Below are 17,796 nucleotides of genomic sequence, written 5' to 3'. Positions count from 1 at the left end.
TGGGGAGGACTCAGCATTGCTATTGTTCTAATTGGCATGAACTGCAGGGGATCTGAATCAGAACATGTCAGTCAGTTTGATCATTGCGTCAGTATGTAGGCCACGTTAATACAGAATTATTACTTTGTCTGTCTCGTCTTTGTATATAGCTGAATGTCCCTGACAATTTCATGTTAGTTTTTAAGAACGACATTGGTGCTAATATATACATATATAGTATATAAGGAACACGTAAAAGTTTAGTCCATGCTGAAAGGATAAGAAAACCGCCACAACGTTTCATCTTGGAATAAATCTTTACTTGTTGTTTTGCAGCCTACCCATTCTGACCTAACTCCTCCCTTGAAATTCCCTAACAGATAAGGGTACGTAACGGCTCATGCGATGCTCAGTTGCAATTTGTCCCAAAACAAACAAGAACAGCAGCTGAGGGTTTGAGTTTGAACATGCACTGTATTAAAGCAGCTTTTATTTCCATTGATAAATGCTAGATATTCCTACAGAGATTCTCCAGGTGAGTAAGCGATTCCTGTTTCTGTTTCTATTTCTGTTTCATATATACAGTATATATATGTTACATGTGTCTCTGCAATAGTATAAATGTGTTATACACTATCAGGGGCTGCTTTTTTGTGCACCTCATCTACAACAAGGGTTTTTTTTTTCATTTATGTTTGTGGACCTTCACCATTTGAGGAAGTGAGTTAGATAAGAAAGTTACAGGTATGGTGAGCAATGACTGACAAAGGCACGTACTGCGTATTCCTTACAGAAGTGTAAGCAATTTGTTCTAAAAAACACCGGCTAAAGTCCAACATCGTTAGCAATCTTATTACTTAAACAGAATTAACATCAATAAACTGTAAGGTGCTGGTACATGCGAGTAGATTTGATCTTCTATTAAACAAAAATGCAATTACAGCTCTAAAAAGGTCAACCTAGACTTCTGTAACAGATCTGTTCAGGTCATCGCTGTTTCTCTGACCTTGTGAGTCTTTGGAATTTTAAAAGTGTATTTTGCTTGCCTTTCATGTGGTCTGTGTACAAGTCACTGTGGCGTATGCGGTCCTACACAGCCTTGCTATAGACGTGACGAGCCTCCGCTATGTTGCAATGGAGAACAGGTTCAGTACGGAGCTGCCGAGAAAATTCAGCTGGAAAGCTCGTTGCAGAAAAGCATCGTTCTCTGTGTCCAGCGGCAAAGCGTCCATCGTGGGTGCTGAAGAATCGATTTCACAGGCTGTGGGTCCAGGCGATTTAGAGTGTTAAAGGTCCCAGTGAAAACGAAACGGCGCCGGTCCTTTTACACGCACGCACGCAACCAAATGCAAAGGACGCCGTAGTCGGCAGGATTTGAACCTGCGCGGGGAGACCCCAACGGATTTCAAGTCCGTCACCTTAACCTCTCGGCCACGACTACAGCAAGCGCCGCGGCCGCTGCCTTCTTGCTACAATCGAACAGGGAGTGCGAGGCGGCGGCGGCAGCGGAGGCAACTTTTTTCAAGTTCGCTCTCCGTTTAAGAAACCTTTTACGCCATACGTGCAAGCACACACACACACACACCTCAGAGGACTTAAGGGTGGCTTCAAGTTGGAATGATAAAGTCTCCCCGTTCGGACATGAAAACAGAACGTTCTTAGACAGAAAGCAATCAACAACAGAGACATCTGGACGACGATTTTAGTCACTGCACTTTGAATAGCATTTTTACTCCAGTTACAGGAGATGCACCAATGGCCCTTGACCTACGCTCTTACCAATGCCTTGAACATTCAAACAAAACAGCCCTCAAGTCCTGCGGTTTAATATAACGCTGTTACGTGTCGAGGCAGTATTTGACTCTGTCCTACCGTTGAGACACGGGGCGTATATGGAAATGAACACATGCTACGGATCGTCTCTAATCGGTCCCTACAGTTGGAAGGCTCCTTGAAGCGTGCACCCCCATCATTCATCTTTGCGCATCTGTGAAAGGTAGACTCTTGAGCAATGTTTGAGCCAGCTCTAAGGCAACTAGTGCTATTGGACAGACACCTCTGGAAGATCCTAAGAGTCTCTTAACACCACTTCCAGCAGCAAGCTTAATTGTTCGTTGGAGGTCTCCCACCCAGGTACTGACCAGGCAAAGAATCACCAGTACATTGAATGAGGAAGTTAATCCTGAAATCCAATTACATATCTCAAGGTAAGACAAATCCATAAGAACATGTCTTAGTATTACTTCGTTTACATTAGTATGGCACTGAGTTGGAGCTCCTCTTTAAGCTGTGGTTTAGTTTTGCATTCATGTGTTTCTAGAGCAGTTATTTATGGGGGTGGGTGGGTCTTTCACAGAGGCTCAGGACAAATCCCCCGCCTGAAAGTCTAATGTGTGCGTTCAGACAGTCACAGGTCAAGAGCCAGGCAGGAGGACAATGGACAGAAGAGCCAACGAACTAAAAATAAAAGAACAGATATGAAAAAGCCACCATCTTTTTCTTTTTGACATTTTCCGACTTTCATGCAAGCCAGGACAAAGTTGCTCGTAGCTACTTGTGGATTCAAATACTCTATCGAGTGCTTTGATGAGTTTTTGCAATTTGATTGTCGTCCTATCAGCCTGTTTCTGTTTTTTTTTTTCAATCTTGGGATGGAAAGTATGAGGGAAATGATGGAGCAATCAATAACCGCTCCGGAAAAATGGCAGAATGAAATGGTCCGTCACTAAGGACATTTGTGAAGCAGAGGAGTGACATCACCACAAAGGCGACACATTCTGCTGATGGTTTTGGTGAATAATGATTGAGGTGCGTTAAGAGAAAGGTAGCTGTGTCAGCATGCGTAGGCTGCAAAGGATCAAGCAAAGGTTTACTCCATGCTGAAAAGAGAAGAAAAGAAGCACAACGTTTCGACTGTGGAGCCTTCTGCGCCATCTTCTTTAGCGGTGATGATGTTTACATTGGAAAAACGGAGACATGCGTCCCTGGGTGGGCTTGAACCACCAACCTTTCGGTTAACAGCCGAACGCGCTAACCGATTGCGCCACAGAGACTGACGGCCGCTTGTGCTCCCTACATTTGCAGGTTTATGGTCAAAGAAAACAATCACTTGCGCTTCTTGCAGCCGGCAATCTTTTTCCACTGACAACCAAGAAATGGATTTCATCTTTCACAAGCTGTATGGATTTCTTCAAAAACAAGTTATTCCAGAAAGGAAATGAATTCTTGCATTAAACTGAACCAAGCTGTACATGTTTGTCTGAAATGAGACATTCGGCACAACAAGACACGGAGAGAGGCACCGCTGGTATTCAGACCCAGGATCCCCTGCTTACTAGGCGGGCACTTTAAGCCACTAGGGAACAGCGCCAGCGGAGCACCGCGCTTTTACAGACACTTGGACACATCTGCGTTCGGTGTGCACTTAACCTGCTCTCTGAACCCGTTGCCTCCGTCCCATTTAATAGCAGAACTGACGCCAAGAGAAATGATGAGAAATGGCATTTATCGGGCACTTTTCATGTCCAAGGAGCTCAATGCCCTTGACACCTCCCCAAGGCGACAGAGCTGTGCATTCTTTGGCGACACCATTTTTTCTTTTGTTTAATTTCTATACTTATTGATAGAATAAAAACGATATGTCATGTACTGTAAGGGAAATGTCTCTTTTCATGGGGAAAGCTAGCACCAGCAAATGTTGTGTTTAGAAGAAGTGATTTAACATGACACGTGACCTAATTTACCGGAGCAAAAGCTCACCCAGCAAGCCCTGCTTTACTTCTACAGGAGAGAAGTACTGTAGAGTCTGCAAGATGTTCAGCTGGGTAGCTACGTCAGCATGCCTCGGCTGCAAAGGAACAAGTACTAGGTTTATTGCATGCTGAAAAGAGAAGAACGGAAACACAGCGTTTCGACTGTGAGGTCTTCTCACACCTGAAGAAGCCTCACACCTGTAAAAGGCTCCATGGTTTTCTTTCTTCTCTTTTCAACATGGAATACACCTATTGTCTGCAAGATGTGACAATTTCATGGTGTTTTGGAAGAAAACCTTTTTTCTTTGAATTCAAAATCAATCGGAATTTCAGCACGACACATCAACACTTTTTCTGTTTTAAGGAGATGATATTTTAAACCTGATAAAAATAGTAGGAAACACAAGTTTCTTGCTGTGAAAATTTAGATGGGGAAGTGTACTACTAGTAGCAGTGTAGAGCTCTCTGTGGTGGAGTGCAAGCGCATGTTCTATGGGCCAGTGGCGTAATGGATAACGCGTCTGACTTCGGATCAGAAGATTGGAGGTTCGAGTCCTGCCTGGCTCGTGAGGCTTTTAAACCTCTCAGGTTCCTCGGTAACAGGTTGCCGTCATGTATATGAATTATAGAAAAGCATTTGCCACAACCCGTAAATTAGCACGCAAGTGCGGGCTGGTGAACACAGAACTGTATGGAGATCATCTCCAGCTCCGAGCTCAATTGCAATGAAAAAACATGCAGAACAGAACTGGAGAGCAGCTGAATTTGTGCTCGGTAGGGTGGGGAGGACTCAGCATTGCTATTGTTCTAATTGGCATGAACTGCAGGGGATCTGAATCAGAACATGTCAGTTAGTTTGATCATTGCGTCAGTATGTAGGCCACGTTAATACAGAATTATTACTTTGTCTGTCTCGTCTTTGTATATAGCTGAATGTCCCTGACAATTTCATGTTAGTTTTTAAGAACGACATTGGTGCTAATATATACATATATAGCATATAAGGAACACGTAAAAGTTTAGTCCATGCTGAAAAGATAAGAAAACCGCCACAACGTTTCATCTTGGAATAAATCTTTACTTGTTGTTTTGCAGCCTACCCATTCTGACCTAACTCCTCCCTTGAAATTCCCTAACAGATAAGGGTACGTAACGGCTCATGCGATGCTCAGTTGCAATTTGTCCCAAAACAAACAAGAACAGCAGCTGAGGGTTTGAGTTTGAACATGCACTGTATTAAAGCAGCTTTTATTTCCATTGATAAATGCTAGATATTCCTATAGAGATTCTCCAGGTGAGTAAGCGATTCCTGTTTCTGTTTCTATTTCTGTTTCATATATATATACAGTATATATATGTTACATGTGTCTCTGCAATAGTATAAATGTGTTATACACTATCAGGGGCTGCTTTTTTGTGCACCTCATCTACAACAAGGGTTTTTTTTTCATTTATGTTTGTGGACCTTCACCATTTGAGGAAGTGAGTTAGATAAGAAAGTTACAGGTATGGTGAGCAATGACTGACAAAGGCACGTACTGCGTATTCCTTACAGAAGTGTAAGCAATTTGTTCTAAAAAACACCGGCTAAAGTCCAACATCGTTAGCAATCTTATTACTTAAACAGAATTAACATCAATAAACTGTAAGGTGCTGGTACATGCGAGTAGATTTGATCTTCTATTAAACAAAAATGCAATTACAGCTCTAAAAAGGTCAACCTAGACTTCTGTAACAGATCTGTTCAGGTCATCGCTGTTTCTCTGACCTTGTGAGTCTTTGGAATTTTAAAAGTGTATTTTGCTTGCCTTTCATGTGGTCTGTGTACAAGTCACTGTGGCGTATGCGGTCCTAACCAGCCTTGCTATAGACGTGACGAGCCTCCGCTATGTTGCAATGGAGAACAGGTTCAGTACGGAGCTGCTGAGAAAATTCAGCTGGAAAGCTCGTTGCAGAAAAGCATCGTTATCTGTGTCCAGCGGCAAAGCGTCCATCGTGGGTGCTGAAGAATCGATTTCACAGGCTGCGGGTCCAGGCGATTTAGAGTGTTAAAGGTCCCAGCGAAAACGAAACGGCGCTGGTCCTTTTACACGCACGCACGCAACCAAATGCAAAGGACGCCGTAGTCGGCAGGATTTGAACCTGCGCGGGGAGACCCCAACGGATTTCAAGTCCGTCACCTTAACCACTCGGCCACGACTACAGCAAGCGCCGCGGCCGCTGCCTTCTTGCTACAATCGAACAGGGAGTGCGAGGTGGCGGCGGCAGCGAAGGCAACTTTTTTCAAGTTCGCTCTCCGTTTAAGAAACCTTTTACGCCATACGTGCAAGCACACACACACCTCAGAGGACTTAAGGGTGGCTTCAAGTTGGAATGATAAAGTCTCCCCGTTCGGACATGAAAACAGAACGTTCTTAGACAGAAAGCAATCAACAACGGAGACATGTGGACGACGATTTTAGTCACTGCACTTTGAATAGCATTTTTACTCCAGTTACAGGAGATGCACCAATGGCCCTTGACCTACGCTCTTACCAATGCCTTGAACATTCAAACAAAACAGCCCTCAAGTCCTGCGGTTATATATAATGCTGTTACGTGTCGAGGCAGTATTTGACTCTGTCCTACCGTTGAGACACGGGGCAGATATGGAAACGAACACATGCTACGGATCGTCTCTAATCGGTCCCTACAGTTGGAAGGCTCCTTGAAGCGTGCACCCCCATCATTCATCTTTGCGCATCTGTGAAAGGTAGACTCTTGAGCAATGTTTGAGCCAGCTCTAAGGCAACTAGTGCTATTGGACAGACACCTCTGGAAGATCCTAAGAGTCTCTTAACACCACTTCCAGCAGCAAGCTTAATTGTTCGCTGGAGGTCTCCCACCCAGGTACTGACCAGGCAAAGAATCACCAGTACATTGAATGAGGAAGTTAATCCTGAAATCCAATTACATATCTCAAGGTAAGACAAATCCATAAGAACATGTCTTAGTATTACTTCGTTTACATTAGTATGGCACTGAGTTGGAGCTCCTCTTTAAGCTGTGGTTAAGTTTTGCATTCATGTGTTTCTAGAGCAGTTATTTATGGGGGTGGGTGGGTCTTCCACAGAGGCTCAGGACAAATCCCCCGCCTGAAAGTCTAATGTGTGCGTTCAGACAGTCACAGGTCAAGAGCCAGGCAGGAGGACAATGGACAGAAGAGCCAACGAACTAAAAATAAAAGAACAGATATGAAAAAGCCACCATCTTTGTCTTTTTGACATTTTCCGACTTTCATACAAGCCAGGACAAAGTTGCTCGCAGCTACTTGTGGATTCAAATACTCTATCGAGTGCTTTGATGAGTTTTTGCAATTTGATTGTCGTCCTGTCAGCCTGTTTCTGTTTTTTTTTTCAATCTAGGGATGGAAAGTATGAGGGAAATGATGGAGCAATCAATAACCGCTCCGGAAAAATGGCAGAAAGAAATGGTCCGTCACTAAGGACATTTGTGAAGCAGAGGAGTGACATCACCACAAAGGCGACACATTCTGCTGATGGTTTTGGTGAATAATGATTGAGGCGCGTTAAGAGAAAGGTAGCTGTGTCAGCATGCGTAGGCTGCAAAGGATCAAGCAAAGGTTTACTCCATGCTGAAAAGAGAAGAAAAGAAGCACAACGTTTCGACTGTGGAGCCTTCTGCGCCATCTTCTTTAGCGGTGATGATGTTTACATTGGAAAAACGGAGACATGCGTCCCTGGGTGGGCTTGAACCACCAACCTTTCGGTTAACAGCCGAACGCGCTAACCGATTGCGCCACAGAGACTGACGGCCGCGTGTGCTCCCTACATTTGCAGGTTTATGGTCAAAGAAAACAATCACTTGCGCTTCTTGCAGCCGGCAATCTTTTTCCACTGACAACCAAGAAATGGATTTCATCTTTCACAAGCTGTATGGATTTCTTCAAAAACAAGTTATTCCAGAAAGGAAATGAATTCTTGCATTAAACTGAACCAAGCTGTACATGTTTGTCTGAAATGATACATTCGGCACAACAAGACACGGAGAGAGGCACCGCTGGTATTCAGACCCAGGATCGCCTGCTTACTAGGCGAGCACTTTAAGCCACTAGGGAACAGCGCCAGCGGAGCACCGCGCTTTTACAGACACTTGGACACATCTGCGTTCGGTGTGCACTTAACCTGCTCTCTGAGCCCGTTGCCTCCGTCCCATTTAATAGCAGAACTGACGCCAAGAGAAATGATGAGAAATGGCATTTATCGGGCACTTTTCATGTCCAAGGAGTTCAATGCCCTTGACACCTCCCCAAGGTGACAGAGCTGTGCATTCTTTGGCGACACCATTTTTTCTTTTGTTTAATTTCTATACTTATTGATAGAATAAAAACGATATGTCATGTACTGTAAGGGAAATGTCTCTTTTCATGGGGAAAGCTAGCACCAGCAAATGTTGTGTTTAGAAGAAGTGATTTAACATGACACGTGACCTAATTTACCGGAGCAAAAGCTCACCCAGCAAGCCCTGCTTTACTTCTACAGGAGAGAAGTACTGTAGAGTCTGCAAGATGTTCAGCTGGGTAGCTACGTCAGCATGCCTCGGCTGCAAAGGAACAAGTACTAGGTTTATTGCATGCTGAAAAGAGAAGAACGGAAACACAGCGTTTCGACTGTGAGGTCTTCTCACACCTGAAGAAGCCTCACACCTGTAAAAGGCTCCATGGTTTTCTTTCTTCTCTTTTCAACATGGAATACACCTATTGTCTGCAAGATGTGACAATTTCATGGTGTTTTGGAAGAAAACCTTTTTTCTTTGAATTCAAAATCAATCGGAATTTCAGCACAACACATCAACACTTTTTCTGTTTTAAGGAGATGATATTTTAAACCTGACAAAAATAGTAGGAAACACAAGTTTCTTGCTGTGAAAATTTAGATGGGGAAGTGTACTACTAGTAGCAGTGTAGAGCTCTCTGTGGTGGAGTGCAAGCGCATGTTCTATGGGCCAGTGGCGTAATGGATAACGCGTCTGACTTCGGATCAGAAGATTGGAGGTTTGAGTCCTGCCTGGCTCGTGAGGCTTTTAAACCTCTCAGGTTCCTAGGTAACAGGTTGCCGTCATGTATATGAACTATAGAAAAGCATTTGCCACAACCCGTAAATTAGCACGCAAGTGCGGGCTGGTGAACACAGAACTGTATGGAGATCATCTCCAGCTCCGAGCTCAATTGCAATGAAAAAACATGCAGAACAGAACTGGAGAGCAGCTGAATTTGTGCTCGGTAGGGTGGGGAGGACTCAGCATTGCTATTGTTCTAATTGGCATGAACTGCAGGGGATCTGAATCAGAACATGTCAGTTAGTTTGATCATTGCGTCAGTATGTAGGCCACGTTAATACAGAATTATTACTTTGTCTGTCTCGTCTTTGTATATAGCTGAATGTCCCTGACAATTTCATGTTAGTTTTTAAGAACGACATTGGTGCTAATATATACATATATAGCATATAAGGAACACGTAAAAGTTTAGTCCATGCTGAAAAGATAAGAAAACCGCCACAACGTTTCATCTTGGAATAAATCTTTACTTGTTGTTTTGCAGCCTACCCATTCTGACCTAACTCCTCCCTTGAAATTCCCTAACAGATAAGGGTACGTAACGGCTCATGCGATGCTCAGTTGCAATTTGTCCCAAAACAAACAAGAACAGCAGCTGAGGGTTTGAGTTTGAACATGCACTGTATTAAAGCAGCTTTTATTTCCATTGATAAATGCTAGATATTCCTACAGAGATTCTCCAGGTGAGTAAGCGATTCCTGTTTCTGTTTCTATTTCTGTTTCATATATATATACAGTATATATATGTTACATGTGTCTCTGCAATAGTATAAATGTGTTATACACTATCAGGGGCTGCTTTTTTGTGCACCTCATCTACAACAAGGGTTTTTTTTTCATTTATGTTTGTGGACCTTCACCATTTGAGGAAGTGAGTTAGATAAGAAAGTTACAGGTATGGTGAGCAATGACTGACAAAGGCACGTACTGCGTATTCCTTACAGAAGTGTAAGCAATTTGTTCTAAAAAACACCGGCTAAAGTCCAACATCGTTAGCAATCTTATTACTTAAACAGAATTAACATCAATAAACTGTAAGGTGCTGGTACATGCGAGTAGATTTGATCTTCTATTAAACAAAAATGCAATTACAGCTCTAAAAAGGTCAACCTAGACTTCTGTAACAGATCTGTTCAGGTCATCGCTGTTTCTCTGACCTTGTGAGTCTTTGGAATTTTAAAAGTGTATTTTGCTTGCCTTTCATGTGGTCTGTGTACAAGTCACTGTGGCGTATGCGGTCCTACACAGCCTTGCTATAGACGTGACGAGCCTCCGCTATGTTGCAATGGAGAACAGGTTCAGTACGGAGCTGCCGAGAAAATTCAGCTGGAAAGCTCGTTGCAGAAAAGCATCGTTATCTGTGTCCAGCGGCAAAGCGTCCATCGTGGGTGCTGAAGAATCGATTTCAGAGGCTGCGGGTCCAGGCGATTTAGAGTGTTAAAGGTCCCAGCGAAAACGAAACGGCGCTGGTCCTTTTACACGCACGCACGCAACCAAATGCAAAGGACGCCGTAGTCGGCAGGATTTGAACCTGCGCGGGGAGACCCCAACGGATTTCAAGTCCGTCACCTTAACCACTCGGCCACGACTACAGCGAGCACCGCGGCCGCTGCCTTCTTGCTACAATCGAACAGGGAGTGCGAGGTGGCGGCGGCAGCGGAGGCAACTTTTTTCAAGTTCGCTCTCCGTTTAAGAAACCTTTTACGCCATACGTGCAAGGACACACACACACACACCTCAGAGGACTTAAGGGTGGCTTCAAGTTGGAATGATAAAGTCTCCCCGTTCGGACATGAAAACAGAACGTTCTTAGACAGAAAGCAATCAACAACGGAGACATGTGGACGACGATTTTAGTCACTGCACTTTGAATAGCATTTTTACTCCAGTTACAGGAGATGCACCAATGGCCCTTGACCTACGCTCTTACCAATGCCTTGAACATTCAAACAAAACAGCCCTCAAGTCCTGCGGTTATATATAATGCTGTTACGTGTCGAGGCAGTATTTGACTCTGTCCTACCGTTGAGACACGGGGCAGATATGGAAACGAACACATGCTACGGATCGTCTCTAATCGGTCCCTACAGTTGGAAGGCTCCTTGAAGCGTGCACCCCCATCATTCATCTTTGCGCATCTGTGAAAGGTAGACTCTTGAGCAATGTTTGAGCCAGCTCTAAGGCAACTAGTGCTATTGGACAGACACCTCTGGAAGATCCTAAGAGTCTCTTAACACCACTTCCAGCAGTAAGCTTAATTGTTCGCTGGAGGTCTCCCACCCAGGTACTGACCAGGCAAAGAATCACCAGTACATTGAATGAGGAAGTTAATCCTGAAATCCAATTACATATCTCAAGGTAAGACAAATCCATAAGAACATGTCTTAGTATTACTTCGTTTACATTAGTATGGCACTGAGTTGGAGCTCCTCTTTAAGCTGTGGTTTAGTTTTGCATTCATGTGTTTCTAGAGCAGTTATTTATGGGGGTGGGTGGGTCTTCCACAGAGGCTCAGGACAAATCCCCCGCCTGAAAGTCTAATGTGTGCGTTCAGACAGTCACAGGTCAAGAGCCAGGCAGGAGGACAATGGACAGAAGAGCCAACGAACTAAAAATAAAAGAACAGATATGAAAAAGCCACCATCTTTGTCTTTTTGACATTTTCCGACTTTCATGCAAGCCAGGACAAAGTTGCTCGTAGCTACTTGTGGATTCAAATACTCTATCGAGTGCTTTGATGAGTTTTTGCAATTTGGTTGTCGTCCTGTCAGCCTGTTTCTGTTTTTTTTTTTTCAATCTAGGGATGGAAAGTATGAGGGAAATGATGGAGCAATCAATAACCGCTCCGGAAAAATGGCAGAAAGAAATGGTCCGTCACTAAGGACATTTGTGAAGCAGAGGAGTGACATCACCACAAAGGCGACACATTCTGCTGATGGTTTTGGTGAATAATGATTGAGGCGCGTTAAGAGAAAGGTAGCTGTGTCAGCATGCGTAGGCTGCAAACGATCAAGCAAAGGTTTACTCCATGCTGAAAAGAGAAGAAAAGAAGCACAACGTTTCGACTGTGGAGCCTTCTGCGCCATCTTCTTTAGCGGTGATGATGTTTACATTGGAAAAACGGAGACATGCGTCCCTGGGTGGGCTTGAACCACCAACCTTTCGGTTAACAGCTGAACGCGCTAACCGATTGCGCCACAGAGACTGACGGCCGCTTGTGTTCCCTACATTTGCAGGTTTATGGTCAAAGAAAACAATCACTTGCGCTTCTTGCAGCCGGCAATCTTTTTCCACTGACAACCAAGAAATGGATTTCATCTTTCACAAGCTGTATGGATTTCTTCAAAAACAAGTTATTCCAGAAAGGAAATGAATTCTTGCATTAAACTGAACCAAGCTGTACATGTTTGTCTGAAATGATACATTCGGCACAACAAGACACGGAGAGAGGCACCGCTGGTATTCAGACCCAGGATCGCCTGCTTACTAGGCGGGCACTTTAAGCCACTAGGGAACAGCGCCAGCGGAGCACCGCGCTTTTACAGACACTTGGACACATCTGCGTTCGGTGTGCACTTAACCTGCTCTCTGAGCCCGTTGCCTCCGTCCCATTTAATAGCAGAACTGACGCCAAGAGAAATGATGAGAAATGGCATTTATCGGGCACTTTTCATGTCCAAGGAGCTCAATGCCCTTGACACCTCCACAAGGCGACAGAGCTGTGCATTCTTTGGCGACACCATTTTTTCTTTTGTTTAATTTCTATACTTATTGATAGAATAAAAATGATATGTCATGTACTGTAAGGGAAATGTCTCTTTTCATGGGGAAAGCTAGCACCAGCAAATGTTGTGTTTAGAAGAAGTGATTTAACATGACACGTGACCTAATTTACCGGAGCAAAAGCTCACCCAGCAAGCCCTGCTTTACTTCTACAGGAGAGAAGTACTGTAGAGTCTGCAAGATGTTCAGCTGGGTAGCTACGTCAGCATGCCTCGGCTGCAAAGGAACAAGTACTAGGTTTATTGCATGCTGAAAAGAGAAGAACGGAAACACAGCGTTTCGACTGTGAGGTCTTCTCACACCTGAAGAAGCCTCACACCTGTAAAAGGCTCCATGGTTTTCTTTCTTCTCTTTTCAACATGGAATACACCTATTGTCTGCAAGATGTGACAATTTCATGGTGTTTTGGAAGAAAACCTTTTTTCTTTGAATTCAAAATCAATCGGAATTTCAGCACGACACATCAACACTTTTTCTGTTTTAAGGAGATGATATTTTAAACCTGATAAAAATAGTAGGAAACACAAGTTTCTTGCTGTGAAAATTTAGATGGGGAAGTGTACTACTAGTAGCAGTGTAGAGCTCTCTGTGGTGGAGTGCAAGCGCATGTTCTATGGGCCAGTGGCGTAATGGATAACGCGTCTGACTTCGGATCAGAAGATTGTAGGTTCGAGTCCTGCCTGGCTCGTGAGGCTTTTAAACCTCTCAGGTTCCTCGGTAACAGGTTGCCGTCATGTATATGAACTATAGAAAAGCATTTGCCACAACCCGTAAATTAGCACGCAAGTGCGGGCTGGTGAACACAGAACTGTATGGAGATCATCTCCAGCTCCGAGCTCAATTGCAATGAAAAAACATGCAGAAAAGAACTGGAGAGCAGATGAATTTGTGCTCAGTAGGGTGGGGAGGACTCAGCATTGCTATTGTTCTAATTGGCATGAACTGCAGGGGATCTGAATCAGAACATGTCAGTTAGTTCGATCATTGCGTCAATATGTAGGCCACGTTAATACAGAATTATTACTTTGTCTGTCTCGTCTTTGTATATAGCTGAATGTCCCTGACAATTTCATGTTAGTTTTTAAGAACGACATTGGTGCTAATATATACATATATAGCATATAAGGAACACGTAAAAGTTGAGTCCATGCTGAAAAGATAAGAAAACCGCCACAATGTTTCATCTTGGAATAAATCTTTACTTGTTGTTTTGCAGCCTACCCATTCTGACCTAACTCCTCCCTTGAAATTGCCAAACAGATAAGGGTACGTAACGGCTCATGCGATGCTCAGTTGCAATTTGTCCCAAAACAAACAAGAACAGCAGCTGAGGGTTTGAGTTTGAACATGCACTGTATTAAAGCAGCTTTTATTTCCATTGATAAATGCTATATATTCCTACAGAGATTCTCCAGGTGAGTAAGCGATTCCTGTTTCTGTTTCTATTTCTGTTTCATATATATATATACAGTATATATACAGTATTGTACTATTATTATATAATTCGTTACACTGTGGCTGTGTTGTGTGTGTTAAGCTGCTGTTGCACTGCAATTTCCCTCACGGGATCAATAAAGTATCTATCTATAAGAAGACATTACCAACAACGACCACAAGATGGAGATATTGTCTAGACATTACCAACAACGACCACAAGATGGAGATATTGTCCAAAGAGGCAAGAAGGGCAAAGCCGCGATAAGGTAAAATCATTTTTTGTAAGAGATTGGTGTCAGAATGCACATCCGTATCCCAAACAGAATCTCTAGTAAAATATGATCATTTGTGAAACAGGCAAATGAGTGTCTGCTACAATATGATTGCTACAGATGCAGCCATTCAAAATGTGCGGGCGATACTGCATTATTTTCCGGTACGCTGTACGCAGTCTACCGCGAGTTACCGGTAAATACCGCGAGTTACCGGTAAATACCGCTAGCAAAATAATAGTATCCGGAATTTCCGCAAGGTGGAGCTAATAAAGCTCAACTTCTCATGTTTGAGCTGTAGCCATCAAAGTCTTTAATGAAGATATTACTAATAGTATTAATAATAAATGACCTTGGACAAGCTGTAAACTCAAAGTATTGCCCTGGTCCACATTATTTTTTTCACTGACCTTCTTTGTAAAAGTAACACCACAGCATTTCGCAATCACGCATTTTTTTCCAATCATGCAAAGTACAGTAATTTTTGAGAATCGATTCACCATGCCTTTCACATGCTCATAAAAGAGATTGATTTAGGAACATAAACATATTACCGTATGCAAACTGTACTGTATACAGTTTGTATATGTATATGTATATGTATATGTATATTTAATGTCTTAACTGTGCCCGTTTAAGTATTGAATATTTATATGGAATTTTACCACTGAAGGGAAATCTTAGTGCCTGAGCATAAAAAGAATAGGAGCGTAATGCAACGCGTGTGAAGGCCATAAACGATATTAATTTTGGAACATAAACATACAGTATATGGCTGGTCTCGGTACTTTAAAGAAAACATACACGAAACATGGTTTCATTATGACCAGAATCGGTCTTGAGATATTTTTAACTTGATTTACAGTATTTGAGAGGTATGTCTTGACACCGATACTACGTAAATACTCCTCACGTATATGTTTCTAGGTTTATATTATGCATTTCATACGGTCAAATTGCTTTTGAGCAACTGATGAGAAGCGCGAAACGGTATGCCCAGGGCGTTTTAGTTTTTGTTTTGTTTTAATGCAGTGCAGTGGATTGATTAGAGATATCAAGTACATACAAGTCATTTTTTAAATGTTGTAGTTCGTCTTGTAAAAATGTTACGAGTACATCATCTGTCAACAATTACACAGGTTCTGTTTCCATATTGCGGTTTTTGGTTACGTAATACTATTTTCTAATTTCACGTTGTGAATATATGATTTGGGCAAACAGAGCCGCAAAGAAGTACATTATGGGTTGTTGTTGTTTTTTTGCAGTTTTATCTAAAATAAGCGATGCTTAAACCTTTGTCTGATTCTTGTGAAACTATCCACACGACAGTTACCTAGGAGTTGACTTCAGTGATGTCACTGATGGGATGTTTCTAAAAATCCATCCTCTGTAAAACATCTTCTCTAGTTGTTCTGCATATGTATTCGCTAATGAAGCTGTGTGTTCTGAGCCTGGTTCTCTACATTTCTGTATGAACCAGCTTAGAGGGCTAAAGACAGCTTGTGTTTAAATTGAGTGTAAGGTAATTTATGCTTCTAAAGTCATGGTCAGCATTTATTATTGTACTGTGCTGTAAACTTCTTCTGTGCCTAATTACATTATTTTATAGTCGATAATGTTTCTGTAGTGCTTTTTCAGCCCTCAGCATGTGACTGCGCTGGTGGTGCTGTGGGTTAGGTTCCTGACTCCTATGTCACATGGTCTGTGGTTGAATCTCATGGAACTATGACTTTAATTTTTAACAAACATTTCTTTGAAAAAATGAAACATTTCCCTTGGTCAGAGATTAAATAAAACCTCACTCGCATCAAAACAAATTTATATTTCTAAATATCACAACATGATCGAATTTACGTCTTTTTAATAACAATGAATAGTCACCTATGCGTTACAAAATAAACATTTATATTGATTTGAATCGAGTTTTGATTTAAATCGTAAACGCGTGTTTAAAGGCGATATACTGTATAAAAGCGCTGATTCTTATGGAATGTGTTTGGCCGGGGATTCAAAAAAATTATTTTTTTTAATCGCGTATCTAAGGAAAATTGCAGTATAACTTTGTTCATGCACAAACAGTGGCATGTTACATTATAATTTGGGTGTCTCCTCTTGCCAGAAAGCTCTAAATTGGATTTTGAGTGCGGTTTTTGACTTTTTCTAAATTGCAACCCATAAATAAAGCTGATACAGTTTAGACTTACTGTATTCTAAACTGTATTACAACATCACATTGGACAATGCAACGTAAATTGCAAAAATGCACTTGGAATCTGTCCAAGCCCTACTACGAAAATTATTAAAACTGCGACACTTATCATTCATCTTTAAATAAACTTTATTTTATATAGCGTTTTAAGCGAATAGGTAATTAGATTGCTCATAAACCTAATCGCTTTTTCTACATAAACACAGCGTGATTGCTCTCTGAAAATGCTTTTTTCTTTATATTTAGGCTCAGATTTCAACTATAGATTGTATTATTATAAACTTTCTTGGAAAAATGTCTTTTATGTAAACCATGTTTGCTATTAATTCATTTAGGGCTAAAATACGTTCATTGTCTTCCAATCGAGTCGAGTTGACATTGGAAGCTTGCCACGCCCGGACTGTTACACCAACGCATTAGCATGTTGAAGCGATTTCATTGAGGAGGCCATCTACTAGTTAACACTGTACTTCCTACTTTGAAAACACCTGTGAAATTGGTTTAATTCGTCACAGCCAGCACTCCGGCAGAGAGGGGGGTTGTACTCGTTAATGTCTGATGACATACAAGTGGAAAGATTACAGATTTTAATCGTTTTAAAATTTTTCTGAACCAGGGAAAATCTGATCATGTTTCTCTATAACAATAATAAAAAACTTTATTTTAAATTATTTTACATATCCCGCTTGCACATCGCACGACTTTAATAAATCTATTCTTTATTAATACTAAATAAATAATACTAAAAATACTACAGCAAAGAGGTCACTTGATTTTTGGAATAATTCCAAATAGCACAATGATCCACTGGCATTCCTGAAGTCTGTTTAGTGCATAATCTTCCAAATACAATCACTAAGCAATTATAAGAATTATACCATCCTATTTCTTTGTGATGTCCTGTAAAAACTAAACCTATTTTTATAAGGCTTTTACTCAAAAGGTTTCCAAACACACAAAGCATTTGTGAAGTACTATAGTATTTCTAAAGGTTACTGGTACAACATCAATCATTAAAGCTTAACAATAAAGTTTAGATTGCTGACTATGGACTAACTACATTAACTAACTGCAATGCAACATTATACATTTTACAAGAATATCTGGTTGAATTCTTGCATTTGTAGCCAATTTAATGCGAGAGAAATAAGCCAATTTAATTATTTCACAAAAAATAATGTAATATAAAATGGATGTTTTTAACTTTATTGTAGTGTTTTAGAAACTAATATGTCTTCAAAAATGG

The 17,796-nt window shown here is 41.7% G+C and overlaps 8 non-coding genes across 8 annotated transcripts; 2 read left to right on the top strand and 6 right to left on the bottom strand.

Annotated features, from left to right (window-relative positions):
* Window positions 1–1,338: 1,338 nt before the first annotated feature.
* On the bottom strand, window positions 1,339–1,420 carry trnas-uga (transfer RNA serine (anticodon UGA)). Its single transcript has one exon. It is a non-coding gene; the product is annotated as a tRNA-Ser (tRNA).
* A 1,538-nt stretch (window positions 1,421–2,958) lies between these two features.
* Window positions 2,959–3,032, bottom strand: trnan-guu (transfer RNA asparagine (anticodon GUU)). The gene has a single exon. It is a non-coding gene; the product is annotated as a tRNA-Asn (tRNA).
* Window positions 3,033–4,225: 1,193 nt separating this feature from the next.
* On the top strand, window positions 4,226–4,298 carry trnar-ucg (transfer RNA arginine (anticodon UCG)). The gene has a single exon. It is a non-coding gene; the product is annotated as a tRNA-Arg (tRNA).
* Window positions 4,299–5,852: 1,554 nt separating this feature from the next.
* On the bottom strand, window positions 5,853–5,934 carry trnas-uga (transfer RNA serine (anticodon UGA)). Its single transcript has one exon. It is a non-coding gene; the product is annotated as a tRNA-Ser (tRNA).
* Window positions 5,935–7,465: 1,531 nt separating this feature from the next.
* trnan-guu (transfer RNA asparagine (anticodon GUU)) lies at window positions 7,466–7,539 on the bottom strand. The gene has a single exon. It is a non-coding gene; the product is annotated as a tRNA-Asn (tRNA).
* Window positions 7,540–10,359: 2,820 nt separating this feature from the next.
* Window positions 10,360–10,441, bottom strand: trnas-uga (transfer RNA serine (anticodon UGA)). Its single transcript has one exon. It is a non-coding gene; the product is annotated as a tRNA-Ser (tRNA).
* Window positions 10,442–11,980: 1,539 nt separating this feature from the next.
* Window positions 11,981–12,054, bottom strand: trnan-guu (transfer RNA asparagine (anticodon GUU)). Its single transcript has one exon. It is a non-coding gene; the product is annotated as a tRNA-Asn (tRNA).
* A 1,193-nt stretch (window positions 12,055–13,247) lies between these two features.
* Window positions 13,248–13,320, top strand: trnar-ucg (transfer RNA arginine (anticodon UCG)). Its single transcript has one exon. It is a non-coding gene; the product is annotated as a tRNA-Arg (tRNA).
* The last annotated feature ends 4,476 nt before the right edge of the window (window positions 13,321–17,796 follow it).

Source organism: Lepisosteus oculatus, unplaced genomic scaffold (genome assembly GCF_040954835.1).
Source record: "Lepisosteus oculatus isolate fLepOcu1 unplaced genomic scaffold, fLepOcu1.hap2 HAP2_SCAFFOLD_96, whole genome shotgun sequence".
Lineage (NCBI taxonomy): Eukaryota > Metazoa > Chordata > Actinopteri > Semionotiformes > Lepisosteidae > Lepisosteus > Lepisosteus oculatus.
The sequence above is the reverse complement of the archived record's forward strand: the minus strand, read 5'-3'. Positions and strand labels throughout refer to the sequence as shown.